We start from the raw sequence: 21780 nt of genomic DNA on the forward strand, positions 1-21780 counted from the left end.
AATATGAGGTTTGTTAATGACAGGCAAGTGAGTTGCTGTGTGAACCATAACTAGTTAGACCACATCAACTCTCTATTGCGTTTAATAAAAATTTCTTACTTGGCACCTCTATGTGCTTGAGAACCAAGCAAACCGCCTAGTTACTGGCACTATGAGGTTAGGCATAGGAATTGTGCTCCCTGTTGTGACAATATCACGGGCATAAGGAGTTCACAGGCAATTAAAGAAGACAAAAAATGAACAAAAGAATAAACAAGGAACACTCATTAACTGTCCTGGCGATGTATTGTTTTTATTTTTTGATTGGACTTATCAATGAGAGCAACTGGAGATCTGGGTGATTCTATTTACATGCATATTGGCTCTATTTAAACACCCAAGAGAGAATGTACGATAGTGATAGCCACTTGATTGAGATATGGTATAATGCATGCTGGGATATGTAGTCGTAGAAGCATATACAAAGGAAAAGGATGCCGCTAGTGATCAGTCCGCTGTTTAGTTTAAGGCAACCGTTAGTCATTCACCTGATGGCAATAAGGATGGGAGGGAAAAACGAGAAAACAAGCCTTTGTTAGATGTAGCTCATATTTAAACGTATCACTCATGCTGCGGCACGCTTCGGAAAACAGGAATATGCTATAACTTTAGAATTACTTTTTAATGGAATCGTCATTTTCGAAATGGTGTTACTAAGGAAAATACACGTCACAGTAAGCGCAAGTGTAATGAGGGTCACAGTTCAATTAAGAAATAAGTAATATTGCCTAAAATAATAAAGGGGAAAGATAAACAAAGGGAAAATAGGCTACATAGTACATCGAACAACAGCTTTAATGTGGAAGACGATATGGGTGCTTGATGGAGTATTCTCCAGTGTAATATGAATGATGATAGGTTAATTATCATTGTGTTTATATTATGTTTAAGATGCCCCTGAGGAAGGGAATGTGCTTTCCCGAAATGCATTAGGTTCTTTTTAATCAATATCATGACATGTGGAACCAAACTATGCCTTGGAGTATGTTTTAACATCTACGTGTAAGTAATGGTATTGATAAAAATGAATTGAAGGACTAGATAAAAAAAGGATGAGAAACACTTGCATAAAAATACGGAGAAAAGGAAGTTAAAAATAAGGTTGAATTTAATTCATTGGATTCATACTGTGGAAAGGCTGTGCAACTTGGCGGGACATGGGATGGTTCCCCTTTTGATTTGTTTTGAATGCAGCGCAAGAGGTGAAGCGCAGAACAAGTCTGCACGCCGATAAAGTGGAATCATTTTAAACTTGGATAAAAAAAGGAAAGAAGGAAGGTGTGCATCTCACCACTCCCAGTTTCATACAATGAGGTTAGGCCATGCTCTACACCCTTCATTCATTATTATGGCCTATAAAGTCTTGCATGCCTTTATTTTCACAATCTGTGGCCACTCTCGTGTTTTTACCCTAAAGCACATTCACATTTAGACTTGTGGCAGTCTTATGTCCTCTAAAGCTTTGAAGAGTTGGCTTTTCTCTGCATCCCCATAGCTCCGAGCAACTAATATTTATGTCATCGAAACACCACAAATGCTATGCAGGTGACGGAGAACCCAACTCCCACAACGTCTGTTGCTATGGACCAACAACATTCACTTTAAAAATAAAACTGGTGCTCCGAGGATAACAAATATATACTTACTTCCAAAATGCACAACGGGGAGGGTCCAAGAATGATAACCAAAGGGAGGCAAAAGCAACGGCCACAACTAAAAGGGAGATGGGAGTAAGAGAGAGGGAGGGGCTTGAAGGGCAAGGGGGGCAGAGCTAAAAGGAAAAGGGCGGAGCTAAAAGGAGAGGGAGGGGCAAGAGAGGGCCACAGCTAAAATGAGGGGTTAGAGGAACAAAAGCAATGGCAAGAACTAAAAGGAGGTGTAGTGGTTGGAAAGGAAAGAGCAATGGGCGGAGCTGAAGGAGGTAAGGGGCAAGAACGTTGGCCTGATCTAAAAGGAGAGCAAGAGTGGTGGCCAGAGCAAGTAGGATGGGGGGAGGCGCAAGAGCAATGGACACGAGTGATTGCCAGAGGTACCAACGGGAGGCGGTGCAAAACAAAGGCCAAGACGCAAGAGGGGAGGCAGAACAATGAGGGGCAAATTTATGTGGGGGGCAGTGTGGATGTAGGGCGAATTTCTTGGGATGCAGGACCTTACATGTGAAGGCGAGTGAAATGTTTGGCCTGAGGGAGATTTGCTGGGGTGGGAGGAGGGAGTGTCCGACGAGGACCAGAGTGGTAAAAGGGGAGGTTATAACAATGAGAACAAAAATGAACAAGTATTGGCAAAGCCAACAGGTCTCATCTTATGGATGGGGACTGGAAATGGGTTAGAGACAAATGAGGAGCTGACAGGAAGCAAGCATACGAGGGAGAAGGCAATGTGTGGGGACGGTCATATGCGAGAGAGAAGAGCACAGAACGCAGCAGGGGTGAGAAGAACATAAGGAATGAGAAAGACAGCAGAAAAATCACATGCACACTTGTAGAGTGCTAGAACAAAGAAAAAAGTAGCACCTGAAAAAGCATGGGGTGGACTTGCATAGTAGTGTGCCAATGCTTCAGACGGGGTAAAGAAGATAAACAAAAGCCCACACACCCAACTAATAAGTAAGCCTATAAAAGCGACAATGAGCCACGAATGGTAAGCAATGGGTGGGCTTATTACACGCTGTAAGATATATCTCAAATAGACTGCGTTTTAGGCAAGATCTAAAAAGGGGATAGTGGTGATGGGTGAGAAGAGCAAAAGGTTGGGGTGGTAATGAACAGAGCATAAGGATGAAGAAGATTACATAGAGTGAGCTTGTGCTAGGGATGTCCAGAGAGTGGCTTAGCCATTGCCAAAGCAGACAGAGAAAAGGAGGGAGCAACAGTGTGTCTCAGAACACGAGTAAAGTCTTTGTGAATAAGCTACAATGCTTGCACGTATTTTTTAAGGCCAATTACACAACTTTGATGCTGCGTACTGAGTGTCGAAGGTGGCTTTCTAATATCCTGTTGAAGATCATCCATACCAGTGTCAATAGTTGTACTTTATAAAGGAAGCAACGACTAACTCAATTGTATGTCTTGAGTGTTATACTGTGAGTGTGCAATCAAGGGCAGTAGTTGTTTTGATTTCTTAACACCACCACCGAGATTAGATTTAACAGTTGATTTTCATTAATTTGGCAACAACTCAAATGCAGTTCATTCTTTTTTAAATGCAGTACTGGTATTTCTCAAGGTACCCGATAAACACGAGTATATATCACACGATTATCTATCAAACAATTAACGAATGAATTGTTGGAATCTACATTGATGATGACCCGAGCAGCCAAAATAATAGCGGACAGCATCCTTACAATTACAAAGGCCTAGATGATGAAGTAGTGGTAATACAAACATTTAAAGATCACAGACAAAAGTTAGGCAGAATCATAAAACATGATCTATGCTTTCAAGTCTGTAGCCTCAGCAGCCAGCGTTTCGTCTCGTGCAATGTTTTATAGGTCGAGAAAGACAAATCGCAGGCACAAATTTTAAGACCCTGGATACGGCCAGATGATGAAGTTATAGGCTGCTATAGGTAGACACAACGGGGCCGTTTGCGCCCCCTTTTCCCAAATAAGCCTTTATCATCTAAGGGTGAGAGAGAACCAATTATTTGTTTTAGGATATTTTTAAAGTCTGTTCCCCAGACCGTAGCATTTTATTCTGGCTTTATCGGCAGCTGGATGCCACGGAGTTGTATTTACATATGCAGGAGAGTCACATTTTCGTCACTGGTCATCTCTGAACGTGCCTGCAGCTTCTAATATGAACCAAAACGTAAAGGATAGTACCTGCCAAAGATGCTCAACAGTCACACACACTGACACCTTCAGTCACGTGCTTATCACTTATAGAGATTGGCAGATAATGTCTCAATTGAAACGGTGACCAAAGGGGGGGGGTGGTAATCGGCAACGAGATGACTATTAGCGTTTAAGAACCTTTCCGGTTTCTTCACAATCGCATACCTGCATCTTTCGAAGATGAGAAGGTGAGTGGAAATGACGGCAAACGGGTGACAGGCAAAGATAAGCAGGCGCTCCCCAGTGAAAACAGTGAGAGCTGGTATAGGTAGCATGAAGTAGATGACAAGCGACATGAAAGAGATGGGCATTGATTAAGACACAGAGGGTTTAAGGGCCTCCTTCCTTGTTCGCCGATTTCTTCCCCCAACCCCCTAATCTACCGCCAGTCTCCCCAACAATGTGCCCCCGTACCCCTAAACATGCCTCACCTTCCCTGCTGGTCTTACTGTACAGCGGTCCCCCGCTCCACTGCACAAGGCCCGGGCTCTGCAGCACCAACCGCCGCCCGAAAGACACAACCAGCGAGACACAGAGGGGGAGAAAGATGGCCGCCCGCCAACCGCCGGCGCGTAACGTCACCGCGCTCCCACGGTAGAAGCTAAAAATAAAGGAAGGACAAGCTAATACGTCTCTTCATAAAACATTAGACACTATACGGCCATTTTAGAGTTACATTGGTTCTCAATGCAGAACGAGACCTCCATTAGGAATCGGGAAACTATAGGTACCTATTTAAAAAATAAATTTTGACACGGCCGTAATGCCCTAAAAACGAATTTTGTGAAAAGTTGCTTTATTATTCAATAAATATTTGTGGGGATTAGACTCGTAACTTTAAAATACAATTAAAATGTGTCGTATGATTTCATATGCGTTCATGGTAAATGTCCGAATTTAGTGGCCGTTTTCTTGGTTGCTGCAAATATTCACGTCTAAGTTAGCCCCTTTCGGCTAGGGCCTAGGCTTTTGTTTCGCCTCCCTTACCATGAAGGAAACGTTCTTCTCGCCATCAATGGGGTAGTTGATCCAGTGTAATTTCCCTTTAGGGAAATACTGAAACCAACTCTCATAGTGAAAAGGGTGTTGACACTTGTCCAACCCCTTTGTACTGCCGTAAGCGGAAACAAATCTAACCCCGAGGACTGAGCGCTTCAAAACATTAAGGGCTAATTTATGACCCTGTCTTGGAGTTTACCTTCTAGCCTCCTTCAATTTTAAATCAACGAACGAAGGCACTTCCAACATGTCTGCTTTACATCCACCTGACAATTGCGCATTGAGACTGCTTTTAAGTCCCTTTTTGGTATCCATGCCAATTATTGCCTCCAAAGTACATCTATCATACGAATGAAAGGAACAATGGTGGCACCGAAACCAATCAGCGAGCTCTGACGTTATTTTGCGTTTTTCTTAGAAAGCGGGGCTGCAAGTTTTTTTTCAGCCTCATACTCTCATGTGCTTGAGAAACGAGTTCTAAAAAATCACAACGGCATGTTCTGTATTTTAAGTGCCCCTTGACCACCATCCGACCTCTGTCTTTCGGGAATAGGAACATAATCAAGTTTGTATTACATTGTTGGACAGACACGTGTAATGCTTTCAACCAAGATGTAAATGCTTCAGACCATTGTCATCCCGGCTGGACGGCTATTATGTAAAGCAGATCTGGTTGTCGACTGGTAAGATGCCTACAATGCTGTATGGCTTGAATTGTCCTATTTTAAGATGGCTACTGTTCGGAAACCATTGGTCAGTGTGTTCCCATTTCAAAATGTCCGCTCGTTTGAAAACACCGTCTCCAGCTACATAAAACTGGTGTTGACACCTTTCCCAGAGAAAAATTAAGTCAATTTTGCTGATGTAAGGGTGTGGACGAGATTCTTAAACAGAGATTTAAAATCCTCTGAATTTATTTCTGACAAGGATTTTCTGTCTCACCTTTACTGTAATTTTGTATAGTTTTTATACAGAGTGAACTCGACTTGGAGGTATTGGAGCGCTGTTCATGAGTACCAGTTCAAAATTTGCGATCATTTGTGACAAGAATTTTCAATTCTATTAAGGACACGGAGGCGAGGATTATGCTTCTCATTTTCTTTACTGAAAATTCTCAGCAGCCAATCAGAAAAGTAAAAATAAAGTACACATTAAAATACCCATAAACCCTAGTGGGTATCACAAGACAACCATAGAGTAGGCCCCTATAAAAGGAGCATAAGAGTACTACATCCTCTTTCTTTGTGTGACATAGCAGTTCAGTCCAAAATAAACACAGTCTGATATCTGGGAACAACTGGAAAGAAGAATCCATTCTTCATAAGGAAATCCACAGGCCAACGGGCAGCAACTAAAAACGTGAAGTCAGCTTCAACGAAACAGCATTCCCTGGGAGACGACGAAAACACTCTTCAAAGGTGAAAGTCAGCAAACTTTACTTGAGATCAGAACCTGAAATAGAAAGATAAAGCCGTACTACCACACTCCCAGGAAGAGATATAGCAGTAGGGAAGGGTAAAAAAAACAGTATAAATATACATTGCAGTATAAAACAATTAAAATCAGACATTACAGTACTGAATTATGGGTGGGATAATCCTCGCCTCCGTGTCCTTAATAGAATTGAAAATTCTTGTCACGAATGTTCGCAAATTTTGAATTCTATGTCAGGACCGGAGGCTCCGATTATGCTTGTTCAAAGCTGCGCCACCACAACAGATGCAACATTTACAATAGGTTTATAATAAAAAGTTTTAAATGTAGAGTCAGAGGAGCGATCAGCTGCATTCATAATGTCCAATAAACTGACTCCCACAGAAAAGGCCTTGGATGCCATAGCACCACGAGCAGAATGACCACCAAATTTGGAGACATCAATACCAGCTTCGCTCATGAGCAAACGCACCCATCTTGCCAGTGTAGCTGGGGTCAGTGGACGAAAAAGTTTCTGCAGAGCAATCAACAATTGACCCGCCATATCTTGACGAAAACCTGCAGTACTCACCTCATAATCCCGGATACATTGTACCACACACAATTTTGGATTGTAAGGAAACGCAGGATAAGTGACAGAAGTGGTGTTACATTTAGTGCGTCTGGTGACCAAAAAAGTAACACCCTCTGGAGAGAATCTGCGACCTGCTAGATCGAGGGCGCGAACATATACGAGACAAACACTAATTTACAGGCCAGGAGTCCAAGAAACGTAAGACAATGGAGACATCCCAAAGCTCCGAATATCTAGAACATGGTGGCTTTACCAACCGGATACCTCTGAGTAATTTACATACTAATGGATGGTCACCAAGTGGTTTGCCCTCAATGGCCACGTGACCTGCCGAGATGGCTGACCGGAAATTATTGACAGTGCGATAAGCAAGGCCTGAAGCGGCTAAGGACGCAAGAAAGTTCATCACCAAGGAGACATCTGCTGCAGCGGGATCCACCTCCCGTTGAGAGCACCAATCACACCATCGTTTCCATGCTGTAGCATAACGTTTCTGTGTGTTGGGCGACCAAGCCTTACTGATAAATCTGGTAGCGTCTCTCGAAAGGCATGGGACTTTCCAGCGATCCCCGAAATGCGCCAAGCGACCAGCATGAGTTGACCTGATGTTATCAACGGATGCAGAGATTTGAGAGAGTCTAACAACAGAGTTCACCGCCGGGGAAGAAGGACTGGAACCGCACATAACATTTCCAGAAGTACTGGGAACCACGCTTGAGCCCTCCACAGAGGAGTGATCAGAATGAAGTCCGAGTGATAACATTTGGTTTGGGCCAGGACCCTTGGTATCATTACAAACGGAGGGAACGCATAACAAAGCGCTGGAGGCCACACTTGCAGAAAAGCATCCATGGCTAGAGCCTCCGGATCCGGACGCCAGCTGAAGAACACTGGAATCTGTTTGTTGAACCTGACAAGGGCCCCACATCTTGTTCAACAAGCTGAACACTCGAGGGTGAAGCCTCCAGTCGCTGAAATCCCGGAGATGTCGGGAATGCCAATCGGCAACCTGGTTGCTGCACCCTGGAAGGTACTCCGCCACTACAAACAGCTTGTTCTGACGGCAAAAGTGCCAAAAGTCTTTGTCAATCTCCGCTAGAAGTCGGGATCGGGTCCCGCCCAACTTGTTGACATAACGAACCGCCGACACGCGGAGAAAGATACAACAATTTGTCTGACGGGGCTCCAGGCAACAAATCGTACAGGAGCCCGCCAGAAGCTCCAGGCAATTGATGTGGAGAGTCAATTCCTCCGGAGACCAACGTCCGCCAGTGGATACTTGACCGCACCGGGCTCCCCAACCCCACCGACTGGCATCGTGTTCGATCACCACCTCCGGAGTGGTGCCGAATAGGGCTCCCACCTCGCCTCCTCTGAAAGACGAATCTGATCGGAATACCTGAGGCCTTTTTGAAGATGGCGTATCTTGAGCCGTTGAAGCGCTCGGTAATGAAGGGGACCCGGGAAGATCGCTTGTATAGAAGAAGCTAACAACCCGACAACCCGGGCTACAGACCTCAAGGCCACAGTCTGCTTGTTCAAAATCCACCTCAACTCTCTCTTGATTGATCTGATCTTCTGATTGGGCAAGAGGAGTTGACAAGTGAGGGAGCTGACTAGAAAGCCCAGAAACTCCACAGACTGAGAGGGAATCAACACTGATTTCTGAAGGTTGACCAAGAATCTCAGATTCTGTAATAGATCTATGGTCCAGGCAAGATGCTGCAAAACTAGACGAGGACACTGACCCATGATGAGAATGTCGTCCAGACAAATGATGAGGCGAACGCCTCTGGCATGAAGAAATTCGACCACAGGCCTCAGAAGCTTCGTGAAGCACCAAGGTGCTGACGAGAGGCCGAAAGGAAGGACTTTGTACTCGTACCACATTTCCTGCCATTGGAAATGGAGAAAACGACGATGAGGTCTGTAAATGGGCACTGACAGATAAGCATCTTTCAGATCTAGGCGGACCATCCAGTCCCCTTCCTGAAGAAGATCGCGAAGAAGATGGATCCCCTCCATCTTGAAGTGACGATATACAACCCATCCATTGAACTCCTTGAGATTTAAAACAAGCCTGGATCCACCCTCCTTCTTCTGAACTAGGAAGACGTTGCTGACAAAGCCCTGAGGATGACGAACCGTCCGCACTATGGCCCATTTCAGGAGCAGAGACTCGATTTAGCTGGAAATGAACACCTGATCTTGATGGGAAAAAAGCAAATGACGCGGGGGAAGAGTCTGAGAGGGGGAGTGAAAAAACTCTATTTTGTAACCCTGCACGGAATCCAGGATCCACGCATCCTGCGAGATCTCTAGCCAATTGTTGAGAAAATACTTGATTCGGCCCCCCAATTGATCTTATGAAAATGGAATCAGGCTCACCTGAAGCAGTGGCATCACGTTGTCCTCCTTGGTTACCTCCATAGCGGCCTTTTTTGTTGTAGTTGCGGGATCCACGTGTGGGATAGAAGTTGGCGGAAGAATTGAAATCTTGATATTTCCCACGTTGTGAATTATAACCGCGCTGGGCGCCTTGTTGGTAACCTCGGCCGAACGACCGCCCCCGATGTCGTCCAGCCCGGCCAAAAACCGGACGAAAAGCCTGTTTTAAGGAACCTCGCGCCTTATCAAGGCCACTGAAGGTAGCAACAAATTTAGTCAACTCTTTCAAAAAAGGTTGACCAAAGAGAAGACCCGGTGCTAAAGGGCCGGACTCCGATGAAGACAACTCCGCCAATTTAGGATCGAGTTTTAATAGAATAGAGCGTCGCCGCTCGCTGGACATAGCACAGTTGGCATTGCCTAATAGACATGTGGCACGTTGAGCCCATCCAATTAAATCATCAGGATTTATAATGTGTCCGGAAGCTTTTGATTTGAAACCTAAATCCAAAATCTTTGTTAGGGGACAGGTCAAATCGAGCAGCTTATCCTGGCAGGACCTCCATGCACGATCGATACCTTTCATAGGATCGTTCGTGTATTTCTTTAGATATGTGAGCATGGAGGGATCCACCTCCAGAGTATCCGCCACCTTGTCTGCCAAATCGGGACGTGAACATTCCGAACGCAAACGCGCTCTGACATCTTTATCAAAGGGTTGACGCAGGTGGGACTGCACATAGTCAGCAACCTCAGTAGAGGGAAGACATGAGGAGGAGTTAGGGTCAACAATCGCATTAGGATCAAATGTTAGTAAATTAGGATGGGTCGGAGCGTCCACGAAACGCTCTTTACGTTGTTTCTTAGCTGGGGAGGAGAAGCCTCCGACTCAGACGCCGTATCAGAGGAGGTATTACCATCATCCCTGTGAGGTGAACAAGAAGAAGTGTCTTTGGACGCAGAACCATAAGAGTGGTCAGAAGATAACGTTTTAGCCAATTTCGCAAAGTCCGAAGAGTGCGGGTTTTTAGACCCCTTGCCACCTGATGAAGAACGGGATGTTGAGCCAGGAAGCCAGCCCTGCTGCAGGGCATAATTACATAAATGACGCTTTAAGGGTTCAATAGCCCTGACCATGGCCTTCTTTACGGAGTGCTGGACTCCCACATCAAGAGCCTCGACCAACTCATGCTCCAATGACCCAGAGAGTTCCTCCTCAAATTAGTCTGCATCATCATAATAGTATTCAGACATGTTCGGCACGTAAAGTGACAGATATACCCAAAGGAGGGAAAAAAATGGAGCCAATAAGCACTGTCAGCGGTGGCAAAAAAACCCTAAAGGTAATGACAGTGATAGAATAAGGGAGAATGGCGTACCCCAGGCAAGCCAAGCAACACAGGAATGCAGAAATCCCAAAGTGCGCACTTATGGTAAAATGTGGAGGGAGGGCTCGCCTAGCAATACCACTCTAGGCAGTGCCTATGCTCAATTATACAGCCCAAAGCCCTTCTGTATGACTTGGGCGTCACTGGGGGACTGGCAAGGGTTTGCGGGTACAGAGCAATATTCAGCGCTGCTCCTGCGCTCCTCAAAACCCGGTAAACACAGTGAAAAACTAAACCGGACAGAAAATGGCCGCCGCGCATGCGCGGAACGACCGACACCCGAGCCAAAAAGAGGACTGCGCGTTAAGAGAACGCTCGTCCTCACCCCCGTCTCCCGCTCCACAGAAGGGACACGGGCAGCAAGCACCCGGGACCGGGAGGCAATCTGCGCTCACTAGAAAGAACAAACGCGGCAGAAACTTCAAAGTGGAGCGCGATAAGCGCGGCAAGTAGACCTGAGCAGTACCAGCAAGCGCGAGTAAGCGCTAACGAAAGGCAGCTGAAGCACAATGAACCTGCACAGCAATCAAAGCCGCAGCGCGAGCAACGCGCACATTACCACAGCAGGCACAAAGCACAGGTACAATTAAAATTCCAATAAGCGCACAAAGCGATTAGACAGTAAGCACCATAAATGGAAAGGCAAACTTAGAGAGGTAATGCACTTAACTGGCTGCGGAGCAGCAAAGAAAGAGGATGTAGTATTCTCTTATGCTCCTTATATAGGGGTCTACTCTATGGTTGTCATGTGATACCCACTAGGGTTTATGGGTATTGTAGTGTGTACTTTGTTTTTACTTTTCTGATTGGCTGCTAAGAATTTTCAGTAAAGAAAATGAGAAGCATAATCGGAGCCTCTGGTCCTGACATAGAATTACATTACACAAGGACAGTTTATTACACAAGGACATTTTTTTTAGGTCGAAGACTACCAGACAGCACATTTGTCTGGTTTGCTAGCGACGTCTTGTGAGCATTCTAAAAGCTTGTTGGTAACAACTTCTTGTGAGCATTCTGAAAGCTTCCCTTGGGAATCCATTCCGCCCATTGATTACCATTGGCTTTGTGTTTTGTAACTTTCATTTTCTGGCTTTCTATTTGCTGGCTGTATTTGTTTTAGGCTGACCAGCATGCACACATGCCCACATTTTAAAAGAGGAAAGTGGGAGATTTGAGAAAAACAATCAGAAGAATGTATTTCTCTCATTGACTTTTATTGAGGCTTGAATAAGGTCAATTGGCATGTTGTGGGACTAAATGAAAATATAGATTATTTCTTTTGCTTTTCCTGTCAGGAGCACGGAGAAAGTGGTATGGCAGGCAGCGAGACCGTGAGAAAAATGTTGTGCACTGGCCTGCAGGAACAGGTTACTGGCGGTGCTACTCCGAATCACACAAGACCAGTCCCTGTCTGCAGAAGTCTGCTGAGGAATCGTGTTTTTGCATACAGGTATTGGGAGACGGGAGACTAGCCTTGAAATCGGTATTCTCTCGCCTGAATCGGGAGGGTTGGCATGTATGAACATGTCTTTATCTCTCTCTATTCAATTATTGTAACGTAGCACTATTTGTTTTGTTTTTTCCGGCACTCTCCCGACACAGTGTCTTGCAGGATGGAATTCACAGATGTTAAAATTCACAACAACATTTAAACCTCATATCGTTTGGTCACCATCTATACTACCATTCACATTTCACTTTACCAACTTTGATCCACGCTCAATGTACTCTTTCTGGTTGATAAACACCTATGATGGTTTCTCACAATCACTAAGTATTTTGATACTTTGTTACATGATTGAAAATCAACCACTCAGTGATCCAGACTGTTTCCCGCTTCATTCATCTAGGCACTTAACATTCCCCTGATGAAGGGCTCCCTGAGCCCGAAATGCATCAGGACCTATAAGTTGAAGTACAACTTCGTTCTGTTTCATCTGAAGCATCAGAACTTAAATACCACATGGATGAAAATGAATTTATGAACATCCAATAAATCTAAGCATTGAAAACAAATTAATGTGTCTTACGCTTGATCAAACATGCATTAGTCCAAACATTGGACTTTACGCTGTCCATTGAGGGGACGCTACCCCTGGGGGTGGCGCCAACGACACATTTTATCAACGCTTGTGGATCGGTGAGCGATACCCGATTTGCACGCATTACCTGCTTGCAATCATACACACGCATTGGAACTGTTTCTTTAAACCCAGGTGTGCATGTACCACCATTCTAGCTATATATGGTATGCCACTAGGTGGTTGTACCGTGCACAGAGTCCAAGGGTTCCCCAAAAGTGTACAGGGCTCAGTGTAAAACTCAAGTGCTCTATTAGTGTTGGCTAGCACCCTTAGGCCTAATACAGAGGAGTGTAAGACATTTATTGCACAACATTGATCAATAGTGGACACCCGACTCAAAAAGGAGGTCCACACCATTTTTAGAAAAAATAAGTTTGTTTATACTTTATTTTAATACCAAGTTCTTCACAATAAGGTAAGTACGTTTTAAATAGTATTACTTTTCACTTTCAAAAATCAACACTTAAAACTATTTCTGAGCAGTTCGATGTTATCCTATGGTGGAAAACAATAATACAGTTATACAGGTAAGTATTACACTTACAGGTCCACTCTTCGGAACTAAAGGTCAGCAAGTGGCAAGGGTCAAGTGAGTATAAAACTGCACCACCAGCGTCACAGGGACGGCCGGGTGCAGAGGTCAAAATTGGAGTTAGGGCCAATGCGTTTCATTAGATACTGGGGGTGTTTGAAGCCGCACTGCTTGGAGGTAAGTAAATCGGTTGCAGGGGCCAAGCTTTAGGGGTCAGGTCAAGCATAGAGTGGGCCACAAAGCAGCACTAAATGTACACCACCAGCGGACTAGGGGCGACCGGGTGCAGGGTGCAAATTCAGTGTTGAGCGGCCATCAGTTTTCAGTGGAGATTCTGCTTTCAACAAACAGGCTGCAGGTGTCACACTGGAGGTTGCAGGATGGAAACCAACAACAGCAGAGGTATATAGAGATGTATGGGGTCATAAGGGCACAGTCAATTCAGCTCCAAAAAGGCGCAGGGGCTTTGGGTGTAGGGGTGCCTTTTAGACATCGGGGTCTTCTTACCGGAGCTGGTCGTGGTCAGGGGGAGCCTCTGGATTCAGGCTGCAGGCATTGTCGTGGAGATCAGGAGGGGTCAGCCAATGCTGGGCTAGAGGTCAGGATGACTGGGGAGACTTCCCTGGACAGGTGAGCCATTCAGACTCAGCCGTGGGCGTCAGGTGCAGAGTGGGCAGGAGTTGCATTTCCAGCTGGATCCAGAGTCCTTGTAGTTGGATTTTTCTGGACAGGGCTGCTGTCCTCAGGAAAGTTGGTCTTTGTTGTAGAGCAGGCGGTCTTCCTCGAGTTTCTGTAAGTCGCTGGCCACAGTACATGTGTTATCTTCTTTGCAGAGTCTTTAAAGCTGGAGACAGGCTGGTAGGGCTGGGGCCAAGTCAGTAATCATCTTCAGATTTTGCTGCACACTGTCTTCTTCTTCCTTCTTCTTCATAGGTTGCAGGAATCTAACTTCTAGGTCTGGGGGAGCCACCTAAATACTACATTTAGGGAGTGTTTTAGGGGAGTAGTAGGTAGGGCCAATGGGCACCATACCTGGGGTGACTACACCCTCTATTATGCTACCCTCTTGTGTGAGGCGGCATTGACCTAGCACAGATTGGGTGAGTCTCATCATCTTCAAAATGGAGGGGACTGAAGAGCTTGCTTAACTTCGCCTCCTCCACCTGAGGGGTGGAGTTGGCAAAGGTGGGCACACCTCCTTGCATTTCTAAGTTTTCCTGATGGTTTTTCCACTCAAAGTGGAGGTGTAAACCGGGGGCTGCCATCTGCTGCTAGCAGCAGAGGCTGGGGGTCACATTACAAAATTGGCAGGCCTTTAACGCTTCTCCTTCGAGTACTGGCCCATCCTAGGGGACAGCTCTGCCCAGGATATGCATTGTTTCTGGTCCCAGAGATTAGAGGCTCTCTAACCTGGGGTCCAGAAACATGTCTGTGTATGGTAGGCTGCCTGAAGCCAGTCAGTGCCCACACCAGGGTCGGTAGGTTTTAAGGGGGCACCTCTGTGGTGCCCTCTGAGTAAATATTACAATAAATACCACGCTGGCATCAGTATGGGTTTATTATGAGGAGTAGTTTAGACTCAAATACTCACTGAAGCCATCATGATGTACCTATATCTTAGGCAGTGGTAGCTGGCATGGCACACAGATAGTGTGCCATGTCGACTCTGTCATTATGTCTGCACTAGGCCATGTATGATGCTGTGGCAGTATGCATAGCCTAGTTGAGGGTTCTCTAGGGAACCCTTTTCAGCCCCAATGCCCTTGGTACACAGGTAACCTTTACTAGGGACTTACAGGGGGCCTGAAAGGCCACTTGGGGAATTGTTTTAGGGAAAAAGCACTGGCATAGGGACCCTGTGCACTACAATTGAAACCACATCAACGTCCAGCGAAAAAGTAGGAGCTTTTTTTTTGTAATTCGCCAGTGTGGTGGAAACAAATACTTTAATATGATCAGAACAAATCAGTTCACTAGGTGATGCAATTTCCTCACATTATTGTTTGTGAACTTCATATTTTTATCCGGAAAACTGTATGTGCAAATGTAATGGTCATTTCAATTGAAAATGTCTTGTCTGTAATGGCAGTGCGCTATCACACCACACATACTCTACGCAACTCCACTATACGCTACTCCACTGTACAAAACTCTACTCCACTCTGTGTCCCTCCACTCTATTACACTCCACTCCACTCCACCACACTCCACTCTTTAACACTTCACTTTGACATTCTACTCCACTCCACGACACCACACTCCACAAGATTCTGTGCCACTCTACTTCACTCCAATCTGCGCCCCTCAATTCTACGCCACTCCATTGTACGACACTCCACTCTGTGGCACTTCACTCTATGCTACACCACTCTTCTCCACTCCACTCCACTCTACTCCACTGTACACCAGTCAACTCTTCTCCACTTTATGGGACTCTACTCCACTACACTACTCTCTACGCCACCGTACGACAATCCTCTCTACTCATTGCCATTCTACTCCAGCCCACTCTGCTTCTCTCTGCACTACTCTGCTCCTCACCTAGCCACTCTGCTCCACTCTACAACACTCCACTCTTCGCCACTCTTCACCACTGCACTCTATGTCACTCTTCTCTATTCCACAAACTTTTTGCCATGCAGAACAGCTGCCGTGCCGGGGTACATCATGGCTAAAACACATTGACAAAGCCAATTTCTCTTGCCTACGAGAAACCTATTGACTTTTCCAATGCTTGTTTTTTAGGCACTGGGCAATTAAGTGATTTGCCCACAATCAAAGCATTTTGAGCCGCAACAGGAACCAGGTTCTCCAGTTCTAAAGCCAGCAACTCTGGCGGTAGCGCCCCATCCTCTCATCAACCAGAGATTATTTAGGCAACTCCTGAACACTTTTAAAGCGTTTTCTGTTTGCATTTACTTCTTAACTATGTACTGATAAGGGGTAAAATACAGCTTTAGGTAATTTCCCTGATTTGTTTTTTACTCAGCCTGAACAGTAACAATGGTCATACTGGTAAAAAAATCTGGGTGGTAACCCTACTGTAATGTATTGCATTTAGTCCCTAGTTTTGCATTTAGTCCTTTGTTTGTTTCAGTTTATTCTTACTTACCTGACTTAATAATACATGCTTATATTTATTGTACATTCCATTTTCCAGCCCTTCACTCTGTGGATTACAATGAGTACATCCTACTGCAGTTGCAGTTGGAAGTCACAGGAGGAGGACTTGCTGGATATGGGCTTCTTTACTTTATACATTAATCAATCTTCTCTTGTTAATAAGTATTTTGCCTCTTCTATTTAAATATTCCAACGGTTGCTCGCGCCGCCGCCATTTTGAGATTCCTATCTCTTCTGGCATATGCAAGCGACCAATTAAGTTCCCTTGTCATTTCTCCTTACCCGGTAGTTCAACTTCAAAATTGATTAAATATGGCTAGTTAATAAAGACCATTGTATATAAAATAAACACAATACAAGTTTGTGTGTAAAAATACAATAATAACATCTTAAAAACCACATCAAGAAGCATTATCGTACAACCGAAGCCAATGACAAATTTACTCCTAAAACATAAAGTGCATTTTAGAAAGGCTTCTTGAAGACTTGTCAGGGTGTATTGACTTTAAAGCGATCCCGACAGCAATGAACACGGAAGACTTAAGATTCATTTAGTTTGTTTCTTGTTGCAGTTTGTTTATGACATGTCTCAAAAATCCGATCGTCTGCAAATGTAGTCTTGTGTTGCCCCCATTAAAACAAGCTATATCTGCTTGTCAACAAGTTTGCACTCCCAGTGAGTTAAAAGATTGCCATAAAAATTGCGTCACTCTGTTAAGAATGATAGGCAGATACAGCCTCTTCAGGGTTTATTAATTTCTTTTGCAAGCCATCTCGGACAGAGATACAAGGTTGAGAAGTCATCAAAGTGTAGACAGATTATTCCCATTTTTAGTATTCCTGCTGCGCTAGAGCCTTATAAACCTGGATGGTTATCCATGAGTGAGCGCACTTTTTGAAGATGTCCATTGCAGTGCGAGTCACTGCAGATTAAACTTTAATATGTAGTGGTTTTAAACATAGAGGGACTGCTTCCTCTTTTGGCCTTGTTTAAAAATCACTGCACAGCAGCGTATTCCCCTCAGTGACCATACATACTCTGCAGTTATAGCTGCAGAGTATGTAAGGGTGCCGAGGGGTATGCACTGCAGAGTGATATGTATTGGTTTCTTAAGTTTAGAAACCACTACATACCAGTCAGCGGCAGCGCCCTTACATACTCTGTAGTAATCTCTGCAAACTGTAAATTCTTACCATTCTGCAATTTTGGCAGGATATCTTCCAATTGCCTATCATCCTGTTGGAGAGCATCCTTTTGCTTCTAATCTTCTAAAAGGTATTCAATTTACATCTCCTCCTTATCCTAAATACTCTTCTCTATGGGATGTTTCTATAGTGCTGAAATTCCTTCAATGTTGCCCTGCTAATAAGTTTCTTTCTAGAAAACAATCGTCCATCAAAATATTGGTTCTTTTATGTTTAGCCTTCTTGTAAAAGAGTGTCAGATATCAGAGCTCTGGATATAAGGGGTAGGCATTTCTCCCAGGAAGGACTTATCTTTTTTTCATTTCAAGAAGAATAAAATGTGGTACCAAACAGATTTCTTACCATGCTTTTCCAGGGGATAAGAAATTATGTATGGTTCACTGTTTAAAATATTATGTATCTACACCGGCAGAGCTCAGATCTTCCTTTTCAGGTCAGTTGTTAATATCATTTGCATGCCCTTACAGTCCAGTCTCCTCTCCAACTTGGGCAAGATGGATTAAATGGATTTTGTCTGAAGCAGGCATTGATGCTTCCATCTTAAGGTGCGAATTCTATCAGAGGTGCTATAGCTTCTAAATCCTTTAATGATGGTACACGTCTAGAAGACATTATCTGAATGGCTGATTGGTTGTTAGAATTAATGTTTAAGGAATTCTATTATAAACCGGTAAATAATCCTTTTTTCTTTTGAAATTGATCAGCTTTGAACTTGCATAATCTAAAACCTTGCGTCCTGACATAGAATTGTAAATCTTATAGCATTTGTGAACAAGAACTTTCAATTCTATTAAGGACACGGAGGAGAAGACTATCCAAACTGTGTTTAATGTAAAATCTGTCAATTCTATTTCAAATTTAAATCTATGGCCTTGTTATTTTAACCCTCCATGTATTAAAGATTTTGGAGGTTATTTGTTGCAACTATTTTCTTCACATTTTCTCAGTACTTTTGCTTTTCTGGTTTCAGATAGGAAACAAATGAATCCAAGGATATTAACTTCTGGATGACTTCTGAAATGTGCAGAAAGAAGAGCAAGAATTCCATGGGACATTATGGCTTATATAATTAGCTGAATGCTGATTGGCTATACTATTGTGCCTTTATGAGATTTGTAGTTTCTCTATTCAGGGATTTTGTACTTTTCACATGAGTACATTTGTTTCTTTCTAGTTGTTTATTGGCTGCTTAAAAATAAAGCCTAAGAAGAGACTGTATAACCTTCGTCTCCATGTCCTTAATTTATGTTCATGAACGTTTACCATTTTCGATTACCTTTTCGTGCAGGTTTGGATGTCAACTCTTCACATACAGTTGGATTTCTACTGGCCGCATACAGTTGGATGTCATGCCAGGTGCTGGAGCTGCTTGCCAAGACTACTCACTGGACTGGGGGAGGCACTCCAGCCAGCCTTTGTGTTGTGGTCACACCTGAGTGCAGCTCTCGCTGTGAAAGGTTCGGGATCTTTTCGGAGGAGTCTTTGCAGAGAATCCGTGTGAGTCAACAAAAGCAGCATGTGCCAAGATCAGGTGACCTGTTCAAAGCAACACAAGCTTAAACGTCATTGCTTGTGTTCACTGTTTGCATTTCAGCGTCCTGGTTTGATTAGAAGTTGTATACCACGTGATGTGTCATGTGATTAAGTGATGTCACCACGTTACATGAGGCAGCCATCTTGAATTGGTAGCATTTCCCATTAAGGCCTATTGAGATTTACAACAAAGTGCACATTTAAACATCATCATTTCCTTTTACTCACAGTAACATTTAGTTGGAAGCTCATCAAGTTAGAACTTGCTGGTCTCCTGGTTGAGGTCTGATAAATACCTTTGAACTGGTATGGTGAAAACATTTTTTAATTGGAGAAACAATAGATTATACTTAGAAGTACTTTTGAAAGCCTGATTGAAACACTGAAGTCTGCACAATTGTAACTTGTCATCCTCTAAATATTTAGATCAAATAGTCCCTTTTCTTGCACAACCAGGGGAGCCACCAGTAGCGTAGAAAGTATGGGTTTGTTCCTTTGAGAATTATTTGGTGGCAACAGACGCTGAAAAGTTTGAAGCAAAAAGGAAAGCCACTCTTCTTTTTAGCAATTCAGACAAGAAAGTCAACAAATCTTTGATAATTTGCCAGACGTTGATCCTCCAAAAGGTGATTTTACAAATTGGAATGAGTATATGGAATATGTCACCAGCTTGCTAATAAATGTACAGAACAACCAAGTTTTTTACTAGAAAGATGTAACATTTTCAAATAAAAGCAAAATCAGGAAGAAACAGTTGAAGAGTATATTTCTGCGTTACGATACTGAGCTGTAACATGTCACTTTGGAACATCTCTGGATGTGTACATCAGTGGCTAGTCTGTTTACAGTAGTCCTGAAAAAAGTCCAGGAAAGTTTATTAAGCTACAGGGACTCAACTTTGAGGGTGTAGATATTGCAAAAAGTATTGACCGTTCTATAGTTTCCAGCAAATGCACAGCAAATGAGTCTCTTTGCGTCTGTTAATTCAGTGCAAAGTTCTGAGTACATAAATGCCCTCTCTCTGAAATATAGGCCAACCAAACATTTTAAGGGAAAGATTGGTACAGTGTGTTTTAAATTTGGGTCTAGGTCACACTTAAGCAACAACCCTACCTGTCCAGTGCTAGGTAAACCCTGTAACAAGTGTCATAAAGTCGGTTACTTTCAGAGCACATGCAAAAGCAGCATAAATACCATACAAGTGAGCAGTGTGGCTGTTAATACTTATGAGTGTATGAATAATTTAACAAGACTGGTGCTCACAGTTTATTTTGACACACCTATCACAAAGTAGCTAAAAGGTGTGTGATGTAAAAATGGCAAAGTGAATTTAAACATGATGGCAGATTCTGGTATGCCAATTACGATTATCTTTGATGTTTTATATCAACAATTTTGAGCTGAGAATAAGCCTTTCAACCCAACATATATCCTAGCGGCATATGAGGACCAGGATATAGATATTTTGGGGTATTTTATGGATGATCTCATGTGCCTTGGGAGAAAAACTTTAACCAAAATATATGTAGCCATCAAAGGTAAAAACATTGTAGGTTGGCAATATCTAGCCAAGCGGTGTTTAATGCTTGTTTCAGAATGTGATACTCCAGCACAGGTGAATGATGTATCTATTGCGTTACGTGAAGAAGACTTGACTAACAACTTATTAGTATAGAAAGATTTCCAGAAGTTTTCAAAGTAGAAATTGGTGCAATTACCAAGTTTTAGCACTTGATTAGGTTAAAACAAAACGCTATGCCAGTTGTTCATAAAGTCAGACCAGTGCCATTAAGCGTTAAAGAAAATCATAGGAAACATTTGAACAGACTTTCAGTCGAAGGTGTTATTACTAACACAGATTCCTTGGAATGGGCTAGTCCTATTGCGATTGTCCTTAAACATACAGGGGATAACCGTTTTGACTTGGTGACTGTTAGCGTATGTTTGGACCAGCATAGTTCGACTGCTGGCCCTAGTATTGGAAATTGTATTTTTTGGGGAAGTTTTTGGTTCCTGGTCCACGCTACACTTTTTATTTTACTGTATTCACGATGTCTCCCTAGGGCGCCCTTCTTTCCGCGGGTGTTGATATATGGATGTTTTAGCTAAATATAAAATACTAACATGGAATGTGAGGGGCATGGGGTCTGTTGATAAGCGGCATCGAATTCACGCCCAGCTGAACAGGCGTAAGGTCCACATAGCTCTTCTTCGAGACACACACATGACAGATTCAGAGGTCACCAAGCTGCAGGGGAAGTGGAAAGGGCAACTTTATAATATATCCTACTCTGCCTTTGCAAGGGGGGTCACTCATCTGGGTCCGGAACGGGGTACCCTTTGTGTTGTTGGAACAGAGGATAGACTCGGCGGGGCGCTATGTCCTCCTGCATGGTAAACTTGACGGAGTTCCGATTGTCCTAGGCAGTGTGTATGCCCCAAACTATGAACAGAATACTTACCTTACTAGCCTCAACGTGGTTGTAGTGGACTGGGTAATGCACCCCTGGGTCATTGGCAGGGACTTTAATTCTGTCTTGGATGTGCATCTGGACCGCTCTCACCCCGCCAGTCCAGGGTGCAGTGACTACTAAGACTGCGGATCTCTTACACGCCTGGGCTATGGGTTTAGAAGATTAGTG

General features: G+C 43.8%; 1 protein-coding gene and 1 long non-coding RNA gene across 4 annotated transcripts in view; one reads left to right on the top strand and one right to left on the bottom strand.

Annotated features, from left to right (window-relative positions):
- PRRC2C (proline rich coiled-coil 2C) overlaps nt 1-4445 on the bottom strand; it is a 1321979-nt gene extending 1317534 nt beyond the window's left edge. For all 3 annotated transcript variants that reach the window (XM_085601696.1, XM_085601697.1, XM_085601695.1), the window contains exon 1: nt 4309-4445. The gene's annotated coding sequence lies outside the window, so the exon portion shown is untranslated. The remainder of the gene's footprint in view (nt 1-4308) is intronic.
- A 109-nt stretch (nt 4446-4554) lies between these two features.
- Nucleotides 4555-18991, top strand: LOC146833811 (uncharacterized). Its single transcript, XR_014960273.1, has 3 exons — nt 4555-4604; nt 11956-12110; nt 18576-18991. It is a non-coding gene; the product is annotated as an uncharacterized LOC146833811 (long non-coding RNA).
- Nucleotides 18992-21780: the final 2789 nt, after the last annotated feature.

Source organism: Triturus cristatus, chromosome 4_2 (assembly GCF_964204655.1).
Source record: "Triturus cristatus chromosome 4_2, aTriCri1.1, whole genome shotgun sequence".
NCBI classification, from domain to species: domain Eukaryota; kingdom Metazoa; phylum Chordata; class Amphibia; order Caudata; family Salamandridae; genus Triturus; species Triturus cristatus.